At 36.9% G+C, this 14,086-nt stretch overlaps 1 protein-coding gene across 50 annotated transcripts in view; it reads left to right on the forward strand.

The window, feature by feature from the left end:
- The window catches only part of ESRRG (estrogen related receptor gamma), a 405,634-nt gene that overhangs the window by 323,322 nt on the left and 68,226 nt on the right, over nt 1-14,086 (forward strand). The window lies entirely within an intron of this gene.

Genomic DNA, 14,086 nt, shown 5'->3' on the forward strand with positions numbered 1-14,086 from the left:
AGGCAAAGACACAAATGGTTTACAACGTATGAGAGGTTTGTGGAAAGTGCAGTAACAACCAAGAAGTAGGGAGAAAACCGTTCAAGAGCTTTGCTAGTTATTTATAGGCTCTCACTGGTCCATTCATTTGCGTTGCATTTGTGGTGTTTGTGTTATTTTTGCCAGAGTGTTCTTGCATTCATTCATACTCTTCCAGTCTCCTGTGTCGGCGTCACTTTGAACAGCAGTCACCAGAAAGAGCAAAAGCAGTAATAGAAGGATATGGCCACGATACCCTGAGGGCAATATGGTGATAATGTATAGATGATAGCACTTCTATCTTTATTTTTCTTTATATATTTTGGTGTTTTGTTTACAGCTTGAGGTATATGGCTTGTATCTGTTTACATAGTCTTCTTCAATGTGGGTGTAGTTCAGTGTACGTTGCGGGTTGTGGTGGCACCATTATATACTGAATTCTGTATGTGCATGTACACATAGACAGGTCAAACCACCTGCTGTCTACTCGTGGCACACTTGCAGCTGTAGCTTTTGATCTTTTTGCACTGTGTTATATAGTATTGGGAGACCTCTTTTGTTCCATGGTATGAGTTGGAGCAGAGAGTAGACACTCTGTGGACCCACTTAAACCAGGTATTTCTTTCTATGGTTGCTTACCGTTACGGAGGACAGGATTCAATCAGTCAGATAGTTTAGTCCCATGTATAAAAGGTCAGTTATTTTAGAGCTGGAAAATCAGGGAAACCCTTAACTTCTTTGCTAATACTTTTTAAAATGATTTTTAAAGTGGACACACGTATTTGCACACGACTCACCGAATGTTGTGAATTACACATTCAGGAGGTCTCCATGATCTAAATGGCAGTATTAAATATTTACCATAACTATATAGACCATGGCAGCCAGAAATTTATTATGGGTACAAATAATTTTTCAGCCTGTCTGTTCTTAGGACAAAAGCGATAAAGCAAGATATTATTTAAATTGATAAAACATGCAAACAGAGCTTCACTGGGTTTCTAGATTCATATTAAAAGAATAAATATTTCATCAGTGCTACTAATTAAAGATTGGTCAAAGATTTATCCATGTCTCGTACTGCAAATACCTATCAGACCTGATTAGAAAAAGTAACATTTGTCGTACTGACCACTAGTTGAAAAAAATTTTTCCACAAAGCCCACTTTACCAGACAATGATAGTTTTATTAGTCTTTGTTTAGTGAGGTGTTGCCCAAGAATTCAAGAAGCTAGTTTCTGGTAGAAAAATCAATAAGAATTCACTTTTTAAAAGGCAGCTCTTCACAATGGCAAATTCTGTACCAGGGGAAAGCTGTTAGAAAACTACCATTTTACTAATTAATTTCCATGTGGATAATGGATATACACCAAGGAATGGAAATAGATAGAGATCTTGATAGAACAGGCAAAAATTAAGTAAAGCCTAATGGTAATATATCTTATGTCCTTTTTTATAACATCCAATAAAAAAACCCAGAGCCTAGAAATATTTTTTTGTAGTGACACTTTCTAAATTAGAAACCTGGGATTTCCCTTATTTGATCAAGTTGGAAGTCTGTCATTCTGATACATTGTTTCCATTGGAGACCTAATAACTGATTCTTTCAAGACAAGCATTCAAGTAATTAACTTTGTTATGCAGATAATATTTGCAGAGTGGGTAAATATTTTTTCCGAGTGTTCTTTAATTCTCTGGCAGGTTAATAAGGCATATTCCACTGTTTTACCTACCTGGTCTACCTAGTCTGGTCCTTTCTTCTGTAAGCAGTCTAAATCTGTCAGGCTACTTGAATGCAGAATTCGGCCCAAAAGGTGTTGAGGTCAGGCAGTAGCTTGGAAAAAAGCTGCAAGTGCTCTTTCTGTCTCCTTGTATATGTGTCCGGAAACCTTTTGTATGTCCTGTTTTTCTTTCTCAGGCCTAAGAATTTTTTATATAAACTTTAATTTAAGTTTTTGTTTTAGAACCGAAATAGTGAATATAATGGCTGAAGATGTTTCTGGCCGTGAGAATATGGGGGTTTTTTCCAATATTTTTTCCTTTTCCATATTAGTCAAAATTCTTTAGTTTTCATAAGTGTGATGCAGCCACAATCTGGTTGGTATATTAATGAAGAATTTGGTTTTGAAAGTTTTTTTCTCCAAGGGACCCAAGTAGATATATGGATCAGTCCTGGAATTTATCTAAAAAGAAGTTACTCCTCTCTGTTACAAGGAAGAAGATTCAGAAATTATGTAAAGCCTCTGCTTCTCCAGATGGTTTATTCAGTGTATTTGATACTGTTTTCATTAATGAAAACACTGAATAAGCGTTAGTTTAAACAGTATCTTTAGTGACCTACACAAACTAGGTACCTGCATGTGTTCACGATGCACTCTCTGTCTCGTTTGCGTCTTGTTACTTACCAGGTACATTAAAATTCCCATTTAAATTTCAAATGAGTTAAATAAACCATTTCTTTCAGATAAATAGCTGATTTTGTTCCTCTCATGTTATATTAATATTAATACTATGAAATCTTCTGTACCCTTGCTTTACTTCGTGACTATCTGATAATTGGGTTGGCAGAGTAAACCTGGGGTCATCTTGTTTAGCTTATCTGCACAAGAGAAAGAGTGGCAAATAATAAGGCAAAGGAGCAATAAAATAGTGAAAAAAATTGAAAGGAAGATTTAATCTTTGACCAATTTGAAACATATCCTAGACAATCCGTGGAGAAAAAGATAAAGCGTGACTATGAGTAAGTTAACTAAACACATTACAGTGTGTGAGAGCAAATGGAGTTAGTCCATTGTACATGTTTAATTTCCTATTAGTCTCTGGCGTTTACTACTCCGGTCTGAGTTGGGGCATCTGTAAATTCAGTTAAATACAGTGCATTGTCTAAACATATCACAGCTCCAATCAGTCACCCGGGCTGCTGATAAGAAGCCTCTTGTATTATTGAATCTACAATAGGGAGGCTCTGCAGGCACAAAGATAACAGCTAGGTATTTCACTTTAAGTATGAGAAAAAAACAGCGACTCGCCTCTGCTGCTACAGCTTTGACATTTATTACTACCCCCGATTTGTTTTATACTACTGATGTGAATTTGGTTTCAGGTGCTTTATATCTCTTCTTATTCCTAACTTAAGACCACTATCTGGAAACAGTAAGGAAAAACAAGTAAACAAAAATGAGCTTTCGTAGCATTACATAGATAGCAACAACTTGAGCACTTTCTAGTGCTTTAAGAATGTCTTCTTGCTTTCATCTCTAAAGGATGAGGCAGGCTTTTGTTTACTCTTTCACCATTTTGTTCCTTTTGAATTAAAGGAATTTCATCAATGACACTTCAGAAATGCAGCTGCTCTAGAGGAAGAGAGAATCTGGTTATAATAGTTTGGGGGGTTAGAATTTTCTCAATGTTTTAATAGATTAAAAATGAGACATTTTCATAGAGCCCTTGAGTTGGAAAGAAAATAATAAGCAAGTTCCATCAGTGGATACCAATGCAGGCAGAAATACTACGGCAGCATGTCCGGAGTACATTACATACAGAAAGACGCTGCAGATATATATAGGTTTGGTAGTGACTGTCTTTCAGGGTCCTTTATGTTTCTCAATGTAACAATGTCTTTTTAGTAATAAAATTTTGGCAAATTTTAGGTGTTTTAAGAAAAAATTTGCTCTGCCCAAATATACTACTCAAGCTGATTTTTTTTTTTTTTTTTAAGTTTTGGCTATTGTCAAGAATAAGGTTTAGTAAAAAAGTAAAAAAAAATTAAAAAAAAAGACTTTTTTAATAAAACCTCATGCTTTAGTGCAAAGAATTGGGATTACGGGGGGACTGGTGATTGTCAAAGCATGTGCCTCTTGCTTTCCCCAGAGAAATCAGTTCAACTTTGGCCAACACTATTGGCCAATTTAATGTGACTTTGAACGAGAATATATTGTTCAGTGAGTATAAACTCATATACCTTATTTCCCACAGCATATATATCACTATTAATGCACCAAGGATATATATGCACAACATGTCTATATACAGTAGAGAGTATCTCTATATATCATATCCTATAACATGTATATATTATTTATTTACTCGTAAGCTATATTATATTTAAAATTCAGCATTTCTGATCCTGACATGTCATGGCAGATAATTTCCTGTTGTTTTTGTCTCCTAGAAATGTGCCCATTTTATACTATAGTTAATATATATGATATTCTTAATTCACTGGTGATTGTATAGGTTTTATTTCTGATTTAATACATTTCTAAGAGGCTGTAATTAATTGTTCAGTAACTTTGCAATAGAAAGTTCGTAGCTTCTCAAACATTCATCATTATTTCCTGAGGCTTCTTTTGTTGTACACATATGTTGAATTACAGCTGCATTTCTTGAAGTAGCTTACATGAGTCTGTTTAGTCTGAGCCCTCAGTTATAACTAAGTTTTATTTCTGCTGCCATCTGAGTGGTAACTGCATAAAGTTCACTTTACTACTTGACGCTACGCAAATAAAATTACTAAAGGAAATATTCCAAAGATCAAAATAACCCCAAACCCCTCAGGAAGATCCCTAGTAAATGCAAACCCAAAACAAATGAAAAAAAAAAAAGCTAAGATTCAGCTCTGTCTTTTGAAACAAGGCATAGCAGTACATTATGTAGATGCAAGTTCTGAAGCAAGTTAATGCTCTCTTCTGCTATGTGAAAAACAGGTCGGAGTAAGCATTCAACATCTTGTCTCTTTGACTGCTAGTAGTGGAGTTCCTGGTAACAAATATATTGTGGCTCTCTATGTGAGATTCAGCAAAAAATCAGCAAATTTAAGGCTCTTTTTAACTTTCTGCATAAGCTTAAATCCTTTTTGCGTTCAACCGAACACAATTAAAAGGCACTCTTGAATTGGTCGGTACGATTCAAGAACGTCAACTGATGGGCTTCTAAAGGAATACCACATAGTCATCCACTGTAGAGAGACAATTGCAGTCATACATATCCTGGACAACAGAAGGGATATGAGGGACTTATTTGTAGTAGGAAACAAAAGTGTAGAAAAGCCTTTTTCTGGGCATTTTAAAATTAAAGGTATGTAGTATTGCAGCTTTTTTTCTGCTTGCATTGAAAGAAAATGCTTGCAACTGTTGCAAGAGTTTTGGGTCTGTACCATGGATTATTTGCAAAGCTGATGTTGGTTCGCATTTGTAAGATCACAGTGCTGGGCTTTATTGTTTCTGATATAGTGAGCATCAACGGTATGGCTAACATGGCAGGCTAGCACATCTGCTTTTAGTGTTAAAGGTACACCTAATGTAAGAGTGAAGCTTTATGCAGCCAAAGATAGGCATACGAAGAAGCAGCTAAAGGAGATGGCAGGTAGGAAAACTGTGAAGGGCTACAAGTTGATGATAAAACCAAAGTCAAAAACGGTGATTAGGCTGCAAAAACCAATATGTGCATACATACTAGAGTACAAAATTGCATCCAGTAGACAGAAATTCAAGGTGTTGCCACGGCTTTAGAAAAACCTGTTCATTTTATAGAAAAAAATGTAAATCACTTTTGTACATGGATACAGCTGCTAATGCACACCTGTAGTGACCAGCAGGGATCTCTATACTAGTGAGATCTTTGGGGACCAAGGAGAGATTGCGTTTACTGTAATCGAAGGTTGAAATTACCAGGGAAAGCCAAGGTATTCGTTTCATGAGAGTTAATGAAAGCCAAATTTCTGAATGGCTAGAATGCAAAGGGCTAAAAAGCATCATGAATTGGAGTTACCTGACATGAAATATTCCAATCTAGCAAAGCCAAAGTTGATTACAACACTGTTTTATACAAAAAACACAACCATTTCCAACTTCTCAGCAATGATTAGTAGTATTCCATCACAGTTCTCTTGGTATTTACAAAAGAAAGCTACCAGAACAATTCTGGAGAAGGAGAAATACTTCAGTAAAGCTTCATTGGTGTAAATATTCAATTTTGTAATGACTATGCTTGTTTTGGTGTATTTTCAGCTCAAATGTTGTTACTCCTTTAACATTAGCCTTTGTATTAGAAGGGGCTAGTTGCACTCCAGGTTAATTTGCTGGTTGTCTTAAGCGGAAGCCTCGGTTCAGCAGTGGTTTACATAATGGTAATTAAATATTGCAGTTCTTGCATTTGGAGTCTATCCACATCACCAAACCAGCATCCAGATTGGCATAGCTTGAAATACCAGCATCATCTGTGCCAGGATTTCATTATCCAGCGTGTTACAGGTTGGTTACAAATGTATGTCAGGGTTGTTTGGAAAGCTTGTGAAATGTCTGTTTGGACTGGCCTCCAGTTTGTCTCATCAGGTAACTCCTAAATTTTCAGAAACATCTATGTGTTTGGCCTTGCTACTGGAGTTGTCCCTGGCTCAAAGCAATGGAATGAGACAGTCTCTTTCCTGAGGGTCAGAAAAAGAAGAAACATCTGTATCACACGGATACACACTGAGGCTTGATGCACAAAAAACCATACTGCTCTGCCACTCACTTCTATACGGTTACTCCATACGGTTACAAAGATGACTGTGAAACAACTTTGATGCAGGCATTGAACTTTCAGTAAAATCAAACTGGTAAGCAGAAACTTCTCTAGCGTCTTCCTTGCCACGGTGAAATGGAGTAGTATCGGTCTCCGTGCTTTGGCCCAATTGCAAGATGAATATTATGTGTTAGAATTTTTCATTGAACATTTCGTATGGCATCACTAAATCTGTAATTAAAATGCAATGTTATTCATTTATCAATAGAAAAGGTGACTACTTTTTACTAGTTGCTAAACGCCATAACTGGGAAAATATGTAGAATAATCACTGTTTCTAAAAGACATTTCTGTGAGAACAAATTTAGTTGTAGGAGTACAAGAAGAAAGGAAAAATAAAACTTTGTTTTTCCTTTTGTAAGCAAATGAAGGGTCTAATGGGTTGGACCTCTCTTCTCTTACAAGACAGTATATATGATCGGAATAACCAGTTTTTCTTCAGTTAATATAGCTGGCTTTTTTTTTTTTTTTTTTTTTTTTTAAGAAGAAGATCTTTCTCTTCCCTAGTAGACAGGCTGTAACTAGGTATTAGCAGTTTTGGGAAGGTTAAATTGCTCTTTCACAGATTAGGATTTGTTAACAGATGTGGTTATTGGTACTGTGTGCTTTCCTAATCCCTCTTCAGTATTGGTGCATCTCCAACCCTACCAGTTTAATTAACATTGAAATTCTCGTATTATTTTGGTGTGCTGATTACAGGCAAAGACTAAGTGGAAGTCAGATTGGCATCCCAAGAGACTTCAGTGTTAACAATGCAGAAAGGGTTTTTTTTCCCTTTTCTCCCCCTTCATGAACTCCAGATAAGCAGTAGGCCCCAGTTAGATTTCATTACTATCACGCACTCTTCATGGTCATCTTTTAATATTTGAAAGGATCATTTGTTAACTGGAAATGGTCAATTTTTTTTTCTTTGGCTTTTGAAATATAATTTTCAATTTTTAATTTGATTCATTTAGATGAAATCATTAATCAGGGTTGAAACTGAGTTAATTTTCTGGAAAATAAATGAGGTTGTTAGAGTGAACGTTATTAAGTGGGCTCTTTGCAAGAAAGGGATAATAGCTGAAAATATGGAAGACTGAGAACTATAGCAGTTGAGGAATAAAAAACAGAAAGGTTTTTTTTTCTAGCTAAGTGCAGTAATTTTTTAAAGGAAGCTAGGCATAGGAGGGATATTTCAGAACTATCATTATTAAAGTAAGAGTTATAGAGTAAATGCTCTTATTAAATATACATGTGACTTATAAAACTACAGAGACAGAATATAGATAGCAATTTTAGAAAATGCTCTTTATATTTTTACAAACAATATGTTTCTCCTAAAGCTCAGTGTTTGCTATTCCAAGCAATGCCCACTTGACTTTTGAGACAGAGAAACATTTAGTAATTCAGCAGAGGTACAGCCATCCAGGTAGAAAACTTCAGTAGAAATGGAGTGCAGGCCACTAAAGCATTTTTTTCAGTCTGACCCAGATCCAGATACTGGCCTTGAGAGAGTTCTCTTTGCTTCTTCTCTGGAGTTTACTGCATGATACAAAGTGATTAAGATAGCCAGCAAAATCTCTTATAAACACAAACCAAAGAAGAAGGGATTGGACTAGACAGGCAACATCCTAGATTTACCATGCAAGTTTATTTCAGTTAACTGCAAAATTTGTTTTGCATTGTTTCCTAATGTCATCTATTTTCTGTTAATCTTCTATTTAAAACAGTGCGCTTTCCCTCCCCCCCCCAAGAAGATAGGGCTGCCTGCTCGTTTTAATAGGAAAGAACTTTTTCCCTTCAAGTGTTCCAATTTTCTTGCTCAAGAATTATCATAACACTGAGCACTTAGTGGTCTTAGGTCAAAATTTTTGATGGAGCACTACAACCCTGTTTAGGTTTTCTTTAATGGCCATGTGCTTGTTAAGGACCATTTCGAAGTCCATTATTGTGAATGAATGGTAGAAATTGTAGGTGTCTTATCCAACAAGATGTTTCCTTGTAGGTGTTTTTTAACTGTCCTGTCCAACAAGATATTGAATAGTCTCAACTACTTTTAGCTGCAGAGGGAAACAGGAGTGGGTGCCACATTAAAAAGAAGAATTCTCAAAGGGAGAAGGCGGAAAAGTTTCTGCGGTGGAGCAGAAAGTCACATGGAAATGGAAATGATTCTGGACTGTAGTTGCTTTCTTTTTTTGACATACCTTTCCATGATAAATGAAGAGAGAAAGTAATAATCTAACTTGGGTTAAGCTTGAAGTATTTTTCTTTTAAAGATTTAAACCTCAGGGAGCACGAGTGCAGTTTTCCTTTCCCGTTAAAAAGGGACAAATGCCAGCAGCCAAAACAGAACCCTGGCAGACACAAAAGTTGAGTTTGTACATCGTATCTGCTAACAATGTTAACTAAAGAGATGATAACTACAGACTTTTAAAATGTCCAAAATAGTATTTGAAAGATGGTTATTTTGAGACAGAGCAGAAAAAATGTTGACTTACAGTTTCATTTTCAGTTACATCATCATGATGTAATGGATCACAGTGAGGTAACAGCCTCAGGTGAATAGAGTGTAGCATGTTAATCCAAAATAGCAGCTGCATGGTATAAATATTCTTGGGCAGTACTAATTGGTTTTGAGCTATGTGAAGCAAGTGCCTCTTCTAGGAGTAGCAAAAGTACTTCTCTTCTAGAATAGAATAAGAGAAGGTCCCAAAGTCCCTCCACATGATTAAGATCAGTCACCTGTCATCAATTAGTCAATTGCAATTAGTTACTACTAATGGTTTTTGTATCCAGCCTGCATTATAGACCCTACATGCTAATCAGAACAGATTAATGGCTCGACCAGAGAGGCCAGAGGCCCCAGTTCTTAATAATATCATTTAATTATATTAAGAATAGTAGGTTTATGATAGTATTATGTAGATGCTATGAGAGTATAAAGGGGACCTGCTAAATCTCAGTAGCATAGTCCTGTGACTTGGAAGTTAATAGGCTGTTAAAACTGCTATAAGTAGCTGAAGCAGGATCAGGCCAATGCTGTGCCATAAGTTGTTTTGAAATCTATCCTGTGTAACCTGTTTGGGTTTAATGGTATTTCTTTCAATATGAAGTGTATTTTGGTATGCAGAGGCTATTTCTCATAGAATATATTTCCAGAACTTCTTAAAAGTCCAACCCAACACATTCCGTGATTCTATGAAAATCACTCAAATTTTAAATTAGGTTTTAAACATTCATGTTGAGAAATCATTTGTTGTTGTTTCTGCATGACTTTTAATTTTGCTACTTGATTTGGTTATAACAATGGCTGCTTTTTCCCCAACTCTACAAAATGTTTGCAGAGTCGTGGTCCCTCCCACGATCAGAGCCACTTCAGACTCTTACACTCATAAGTGAGTAAGGTTCCTGACAACGTCTCAAGTGTTTACATAAAGTTGTTTCCGAGCCAGGCTATTTCCAGGACTTTGGTGTATTTGATACTCATGAGTATCAAATAGCTTGTGGTGGGGAAAGACACCAGGGAGTGTGAAGTTGGGATCGGGGCAAAAAGATGGCAAGGATTGCATACTTGGGTGTGGAGAGAAGGTCCCACTTTGTCAAGCTAACCATGAATGGCTTGGTTACTAAACAGCGCTTTGCTACTTGCTGGAGGCAGTTTCTAGCAGCTGGCTTGGATATTGGCTGTGATTTCAAAAGTAGGTTCTTTTGAACCTAATCAAACCATCTCCCAAACCCCCTTTCCTGTTTATGGTGTAGGAAGCCCATCTCTGTCCAGCTTGCTTTTCATGTTTCCTTTGGTGTTCAGTCTTAGCCGGCTTTGTATTTTCTTTCTAGTGGTTTGTAGTATCTTTGGAAACAGCCATTTGTAATTCTTTCTTTCTTCAAGAAGTTTCTTAGAGAGAAGGTTGCATTGGATTTCTTATTTAAAAATATCTTAACAGAAATTTGCTGTAATTTTGGCATGGAGATTCTGCCCTCCAATGGTCATTTGGAGTTTCTCGGTAACCTTCAGTGTTTGTCTTATGATAGTATTAAAAAAGTCATTACCATTACATACTTCACATTAAAGTCTTTCCAGTCGGGAAGGGCTGTTTTGCTTCCCTCTGCTATGTTATTTACTCTGTTTTCAAACTGTGTTATTAAAACTCTGCAGTAATGGGGAATTTGCTACATAGAACAGCCCAAAATGTACAATGTAGAGCAGTGGACAGTAACACCGGCCCTCTGAGGATGATGAATCTAGAAATAGTAATAGCTGTGGTAATAAGGTGGTAAGACTAGATTTCCAGCATCTTGAAGAATGACTCCATGTAGAGAGCACCTTGAGGGAAACCTCTGTATCTAAAACTCCTCGAGGACTTTTGCAAAATGACCACTCCTTATTCCCGCATCTCTTTCCTTTAAACCCATGCTTCTGGTAAGATTTAACTGCAGACATCTGTATTAGTTGGGCCTTCATGTTGAGCTGAGCAAGGCATACTTCTCTGGTACATTCCTAATGTAGACAGATCAGTAATACAAGTACAGCAAATAATTTTTATTTGGGTGTATTTTGAACCAGATGTTATACACTAGGAATACCTGTGCCCTGGGCCACCCCTCACTTGGTTCTCCACCTGGCCAACTACAGCTGATATGGAAGCAAAGTATTTTAAGAAGTGGACAGTCAATTTGTTTTGTTCCTAAGGACACATTTTATGTAAGCTTTTAAAAATGGAACAAATGTTTGTAGCCACTAGATAGTAAATGGCTGTCTGGTGAAACAAATTTCATGTGTAAAATCTAACAGCAGGGGAAGCCTTTGTAAAAGTTTGTTTTTCTTTCACGTCTCCTTATACCACAGCAAACAGTGCTAGGAATTGGACATTCATATAATACTTAGGATGTCACTGAATGAAACACGTCAATTCAGGTTTGGCCCAAGTCATTCTCTACACAGAAGCGAACATATGCCACTGATTGCAAAAAATTTTAATTTATTTGCTATTTGGATAAGGAAGCTGAGGCTGCAATTCACATGTTTTTGAACGGAGTGCGCTGGGATGGGATAAACCATCTGTCCTGTAAGTGAGATGCTCAGCTATGTGCAGCTATTGATAGTAACACGGGTTACTGGCTAGCAGCGTTATCTAGGCAGTAGCCAAAGGTTTAAGAGTACACAAATAAAAATTACTTTAAATGACCATTTTTAAGGGACTTCTGAAGCTTTTACAGAAAAAGCAGGGTTTGTGAGTGCAATAGTCCTGTTTCAAGTTTCTTATTTAAGCTAAGTTTACCAGTTTAATTTTAATCCATTTCAAATGCCTTGATCACTCTTTGAAGACAGAAAACCGCCCCCTCAAGCTCTGAAGCTGAGTAGTGGCCCTTTTTGTTTCCACAAGCCGAAAATAAAGTGTTCGCGTGAGCTCATTTACAGAGAGTAGAGTTGGCAGCCTTATCAGGAGAGGAGAAGGGAGCTCTGAAGATGAAAAGCTATCGCTGTGACAGAAGTCTTTATTAGGTTGGGCAGTAATGGAACGTGGTGTACACAGGATAAAGTGATGGCTACCTAGAGCATTTAGGGAAAACCAGAAGAGTAATAATGTTTTATGTTGTTCTTAGGCTGGCTTCTTTGGTGATCCCTGTGGCCCAGGGACGTTTGGAGTGAAAAAGGGGACAGTGTAAACAGGATACTGTCTCAGCGTTGTTCGGTGTTTTAGCCTTTGCTGATCATAAAAAAGAGTGAGTCAGAAAAAGGAAAAGTAAAGATGAATCATTATGTAGTTTCATAGTTATTCGGCGTTCCCTGTTGTGCCAACCCTCTGCTATAGAGCTTGCTAGGAGACAGACTTTGAAAATCCTTTTATCCAGTTTCACACATTTGTCAAATCCCATTTGACAATGACAAACCCCAACAAATAATTCTGTTGTTGAAATTCAGGTTTCTCAGAATAATTTTTTATATAATTACGATGCTAAATATATATTACATTAAGATAATACCTTAGTTTTATATATGTAACCTATATGAAATATAATTATCATGAAAGTAAAGCATTTGATTTCTTCAACTTGTTCCAGTGAGTTACTTCCTTTGCATTCAAGGTGATGTTGCACTTTTCTATCAGTTTCTACAAAAAATCTCTGTGTTATTGTTGCAAATTTTTTTTGTAGTGGTTGAAAAGACTTTGTACAACAAATAACTGATCACTCGAGCCCATTGAAGTTAGTGGAATTTTTGTCATTCACTTTTCTTTCTGTGGATTGGGACTGTAACGTGTCATATGTACTGTACAACCAGCAGATAAGCCCTCTGATGCCTTCTTAGCCTATAGTGACCAACACTATGAATTTCCCAAAGCCCATCTCAAGTCTTTGCCAAGGGTGTGTGGTTTAGCGTAGTGGGCAGTAGTATTGCATGGACCTGTATTCTACGTGTGTTATTTAGCTCCTGTTCACTAGGACTGAGGGGGGTAAAATGGCACTTAGGACTGATGCCTGCAAAAACCAATGCGTGCCCAGGAAACAACTGGGGTGCACATTCAGAGCTGTGTATATGTGCATCCATGAATAGGGGAAGGATTTCCTGAAAGCCACTTCACTCAGCAACTGCTGATTCCACTTTGGAAATACAGTCTATAACCAGGGTTAGTCGTATCCTTTTAAGATGTATTCCTGTGACTTCAAAATGCTGTGTTAATACTGTCTCAAGGGCTTAAGGAGTTTTAACTTGTCTGTTCTTTGTATGTGAACCAACTGATCCGAATTCGGCCTGATGGGCTTTTTCAGTGCAGGGGGCTCTCTTTCTAAGAGTAGAATGCAGTGGCAAAACTGCTGACTTTCATGGGAGTAGGACTGGAACTTACTGTCATCATATAAAAGATCAGCTTTATATTGATAATAAACAGTATAATTCCACTAATCTTCCCTCTGTCATCGACAACCTGTATGGCTTTTTGTTGTTGTATTTACTTCAGAATTTTATCCTGTTCATCTGTTAGATTTCCATCTTCATTAAGGATTCTGTCTTCTTGCTAGCCCAGGATTAAAGTCACAGCAATGTTTTGTAAGTAACGGTGTCTTTACAACGCAAATCCTTTAGAACTAGTGGTACTGTAGCTAAAAGAAAAAATGGATAGCTAATTGTTTCTATGGTTCTTACAAATTTCACAGCTGCTATGAAATTCAAATAGAGACCTGCATTGCATTTACAGGCCTCTCTGCCCCTCAGTAAAACCAAAAAGGCTTTACATTAAGTTTTGAACTGCCTTCTTTAATGCCTTTAAACAATAGACCAATTTCTTCATTTAATTAAAACAGTAAAAGTTGTACCTCAACCGTACAGAGTGACAGACGACTGTAGTTGATTTGGGTCACTTCTTTTTTTTATCACAATTCACAATAAAACACAGTGCATTTTGCTGGAGAAGTAACTGAGAAAAAAAAACAATGAAAAAGAAAGACAAATGGCAGTAATATTGCTTACATTAATTAGGCGGGTATGTTGAATCTTATTCATGATGGAAAAAGTCTGCAGTTG

The sequence above is a fragment of the Larus michahellis genome, chromosome 3, assembly GCF_964199755.1.
Source record: "Larus michahellis chromosome 3, bLarMic1.1, whole genome shotgun sequence".
Lineage (NCBI taxonomy): Eukaryota > Metazoa > Chordata > Aves > Charadriiformes > Laridae > Larus > Larus michahellis.